Raw genomic sequence first — 5017 nt, 5'->3', positions numbered from 1 at the left:
TCCTCTCCGCCTGGAGCCTTTCAGGACGGTCCCACCGAGCCCGAGAGGCAGGATCAACCACTAATGATCCAGGTTGCGCTGCAAATCCCCCCCCCCCATCCCTTCACTCGCAGCAGCTAGTTCGCTATTTTAGTGATCAAATCAAAGTAAACCACAATAAGCGACTTTGGCAGAGATGGATTTTGGGGCCTAGCTTTAATCACTTTGACTACCGCAGAAGATAATTACTTCCTTTGCTCCAATAGACTCTCCAAGTTTGGAGAGGTTTTGTTTAGCAAAGAGTAGTTACTGCAGGCGATTAAGAAAAAGGGAAAACAAAATAGATAGGGCTTGATATTATCTGGGCAGTGTCTTATGTAGGCATGATAGAGTTGGAGGCGTGCTGATATGGTAATAATCTTAGGATTGGTGAAATATGTTGCACATCAGAGCTGGTATTAAAATGGCACGGACTGTACTGGAGCGCTTAAGATTCCTATTTTCTGCATTGGGTCGTGCAGAAAGCTTTAGCTATGTATATATGTCCATCTGCGAGCGCGTAGTGTCTTTTGGGGATGTGCATTTATAACATTGCTGTAACTTTTTCCGAATCCTATATGTAATTTCATAAATATAAATATATTAAAGTTATGTATTTGTGTGCATGTATGTACAAATGAATGTATACGCCTATATAAAACCGTGCACATGCGTATGTGCATATGTGTGTTGAATATCGGTGTGTTTATGTATACAAAGGGTGTGTACGCATGTATACATATATACGTTCCTGTGCCTTTTTTTTTTTTTTTTAAGCGAATCAATTGACTGTAACTTGTAGCATTAATACAAGAGACTACAGGTCATTAGAGTGCTGCAAATTATGAAATACGGGCTTGGTTTATTGAAGATTGTAAATATCCCCCCAGCTCTGCGCTCTCCCTCTCTGCCTTATATTGCTGGCTGCCATTGTGGGGTAGGCCCCAGCTGCGTGTTTACTTCAACATTCTTTTTATTTAAGTGGACTGTTCTCACTAGAGTGTGATTACTCAGCAATAAACTTTATGGCCGGATTTAACTTTAGTCTTTGAATTTCCAGGACTTGAATGAAAGGAACTCTGTCTTTCTCTGGGTAGCATTAAGGCCTGATCCTTATCCTCAGAGCTGTTATTTAGGCGAGTGATCTGGGGGTGGGGTGGGGGGTGCAGACCAACTAGTCGGGGGCTGGGCAAGAGATTTGGGAATTGCCTCCAAAATATATATACATACATATATATATATCCAAACCAGCTGTGAGTATCTCTTTCTCTGCTCAGGTTTGAAGTAGCAGGGATTCAGTAGATTGCATTGTTTTCCTCCATGTGTCATAAATTCGGGTTTGCAAAAGAACGAGGTGGTTTGATGCGAGCTGGGAGATGGGCTTTGTTTTATTTCGCCAGTGCTATCCCGTTTGAATATCGCGGTTTAGGCTGTATCTGCTACTGCGAGCAAAAAGTGAGAGAAAGGCACAGGGGTACAGGAGGGCAAGGTTGCTGTGTACCTCTGCAAGGTCCGCACATTGCCGACTGATTCCTATTTTTAATTGATTTGCCTTTAACGTTAAAGAAACGGTAATATACAAGGTTGGCTCAGCTCAAAGATCTCAGAGTTTTACAAATATTTAATATTTAGGGTCAACCCCCTGTGTAAGATAAATGGAGCCCGAAGCCTTTGTGTCTGTGTATCTTCCTATGAACACTAAACAAACACATATGCATATACTTTATATAAAAAAAAAAAAAGGGGAAAGGCTTTAAAAGTGCATATCCAAACGCACATTTGAAAATAATTTCCGTAATAAACAGCTGGAGATTTTATAGTGCACTAGCTGTCACATTTTCATCAATAGGAATACCAGAAAGTTATGTATGATAGGCGTGTATTATATTATATTATACGCCATAAAATTTTATAGTTTGAGGGAAAGGCATGAAAACCCTTTCAAAGTTTGGGCTTCATTTATGTTCGAGTCCTTTTCCAAGGAAAATCCTTCGCTTGTAAACGGGAATCATACTAAACACAAACCGTTCGCGATTACTCAATATTCAACGACAATGCGTTATCTGAATTATCTGGTGAATACACAAACAAACAGTCACACCCTTTCAACTAATATTTTAGAAACCTGGATATCATCGCGGATTGTAAATTTTAATTCTCTAGAGTGAAAAGATTCGCTACTACATATTTTCACATTTCTGAATGTGGTTTCTGGAGCATATTCCACGTAAAGCAGTGTACAGAGATTCAAGAACTACGGAAAAGAAAAATATCCCCAACCTCCCAAGCATATAAACCCGCCCGTACTGCAAGAAACTCTTTAACAACAAAAGAAAGTTAGATAGAAATGACAACTTCTCTATATTTCTGGCCCTGCCCTGTCCTAAGCAGGACAGTTGAAACCATTCAAATCCAGAAACGCATTAAGATTTTCTAATCCGCTTTGAAATTTGAAATTCAAACAACTCCAAACTGCCGAACTCTACCAAAATATTCTTAGGTCCTAATTGTTTTCCGAGGGAAAAATCGCTGGGAACCGGGAGAGAGGTCTTATCTGCGCACATTATTTTTCTGCTGTGTTTGGGGGATTAATGCGTGCGAGTTTGTTTTACTTTAGGCATGGCAAGTGGCGTTCTGCGATTTGAAATATAGTTTACCTAATCCTTTGAAAGAAATACTTGAGTGTAGTGTGTCATGTCTAAGCGTAAGGCCAATTAAAGATTAGGCAACTCTCTTAATGTGTGTAACTAGTGACTGTGCAAGGCATAACTTTCTCTAAACCAGAAGTATAACAATCCGATGGAAAGTCATCCGTAAATTACAGCTCTGCAGCCTTGTCTAAGCCCTGCAAACGCCCTAATTGCAGAACATTACGGGGAAATTATTATTCTGCCATTTCCTTACATTTAATAAGTGTGTATCTGTGGAAGGGTGACAATAGAGAGGTTTGCAATCTGCTCCATGGGAAATTGAATGGAACAGATCATGAGGGGCGGATCAGGAGGTTTCGATTTCAAACCCTGGATACTCGAGCAATGCCTTTTCCCTCCCCGCAAATACAGATTTAACGCATTAAACGCAGACATAAGTAAATCTCCTGACCAACTTAAGACATTGCTTTGCTTTCTTAGCTCATTCTCTTATCTGCCCTTAAAATTCCCCCATTTTTTGACAGAGTTGCTAGCCAGAGCGCAAAAATACAGCTCCCACAGTCGCCTGGTCATCTTTGAAAATATTATCCCTTTCAAATTAAAGCATCCTCACTAATGTCTCTCTGGAAGGCAAATGCTCATGGACCATCGCAGTCACATGTTCCTGTAGCTACACGCACAAACAATATCAAATCTGAGATAGAAAGCGTGTAAAATTTGCAAGGATTTCGCCTTATAGCACGCATAAGGAATCTTTCCTATATCCCCTCCCCAAAAAAATGTCTTTTCAATAATAATATTTGCTATGAAGGTTATTGGGTAATTATTGCAATTTTGTGGAACAGTCCTTGCTTGAGGTGAAGTCTGTCTCTGGATAACAAATGGCAGCCCGTGCAGTTCACTGCCAGGTTAAGTAAATGCAGAAAAGATAAATCTGCACACCCTAGGAATCACCAGCAGAGCTCGCTTTAGACCAAGTTCACAGTCAACTCGTTTGCCTAGACAAGGCTTCGCAAACAATTAGAGTTGTTTCTTTATGTTTAAATCAAGGAGAAATGACTAAGACCCTCGCAGCAGAGAGCTGCAGCTTTTCCCCCAACGCTCGTCGCTACATTCCTTCCAACCTCACGCCCAGAACTTACCCAGCATTTCACCTGCAATTGTAACCATATAGCGCCTTTGAGTAAGAGGCTTCCCTCCAACGCTGCCGAAAGGCTGTGCAAACTGATTTAACAGCACTTTACAAAGCTGCGAGATTAAAGAAAATGGAAAAAAAAAAAAAAGCGCAATAATTAAAAATGCAAAAGTATCCGATTTCTCAACAGCAAGAAGAAGGAAAAAGGAAAAAAAAAAGCCCTTAGAAAGCTGGGGGAAACGGCAGAACTATTGAAACAAACAGTGCGAGTCTCTTACTCCTAAAAGAAGCTGCATAGCTTTTGTATATCTTTGTGGTTAAGGGCGTTACAACTGCAGGTCAAAAAGTTGAGGGTCAAAAGTTTACGTTTTGCACCACTCTTAGTCATTCGCCCAGACAGAGTTTGATGTCAATGTTATAGCCGAGATCTTGACTATCAGCACAAAAGATAAAATAGCTTTGAGTTACGTGTGTATCACAGTATGGACTCCAGGTGAACCCTACTGGCTGAATGACCTCAATTACCGAGGAAAGGATAGAAAATTCCTCTTTTCAAGAGTAATACACGTTGTATTTCATCTTGAATTATCGGCCACATTTGTGTCTGAATATCTCGGGTTCTGCCGCGGCAGGTAAACACGCGTGTTACCCCCACAGCAGCCGCTGATGCTGCCTCCTCCGAGCGTCAGGTAGCAAAATGTTTCGCCCTTGTTTATTATATAATAACCTGCTTTAAGAGGTTTAATGTTAAGCCTTCTCACTTTGCAAAATGGCAGGAAGATAAGATAGGAGCGAAGCTATTAACGCGTGTATCGATCCTACCCGCGCCTTTGTTTTTGCTCTCATTTCTGTAGCGACCGCTAAACTGTGCTTAAACAGGACATGCTGGAGATAATAAGGGTTATATGTTTGGTCCGAAGGAACTCGTTTAAAACGCGGAGCGGTGGGGCCACGGTGTGCTACCGATGGAAAATGTTGCGGAGAAGCTGGCGCCCTGCGCCGCTCCGTGATTTGGAGGGATCTCACAGCCTTCTGGAATTACCCGAGGCAGCGGTTCCCAGCGAAATGGGGAGCAGGGAGGGTTGTTTTCCCTCCCTCCACCACCTCGCCGTCCTGCCCCCTCTCGCCACCCCCCCAAAGAAAAAGTTTAGTGGAAATTCTTTGCTCAGAGGGATTTTTTTTTTTTTTTTTTTTTTTTTTTTGGTCCTCGATG

At 41.6% G+C, this 5017-nt stretch overlaps 1 protein-coding gene across 1 annotated transcript in view; it reads left to right on the top strand.

Annotated features, from left to right (window-relative positions):
- HOXA4 (homeobox A4) overlaps positions 1–5017 on the top strand; it is an 11738-nt gene that overhangs the window by 124 nt on the left and 6597 nt on the right. The window lies entirely within an intron of this gene.

The sequence above is a fragment of the Charadrius vociferus genome, unplaced genomic scaffold (genome assembly GCF_000708025.1).
Source record: "Charadrius vociferus isolate BGI_N301 unplaced genomic scaffold, ASM70802v2 scaffold366, whole genome shotgun sequence".
NCBI classification, from domain to species: Eukaryota; Metazoa; Chordata; class Aves; order Charadriiformes; family Charadriidae; genus Charadrius; species Charadrius vociferus.
The sequence above is the reverse complement of the archived record's forward strand: the minus strand, read 5'-3'. Positions and strand labels throughout refer to the sequence as shown.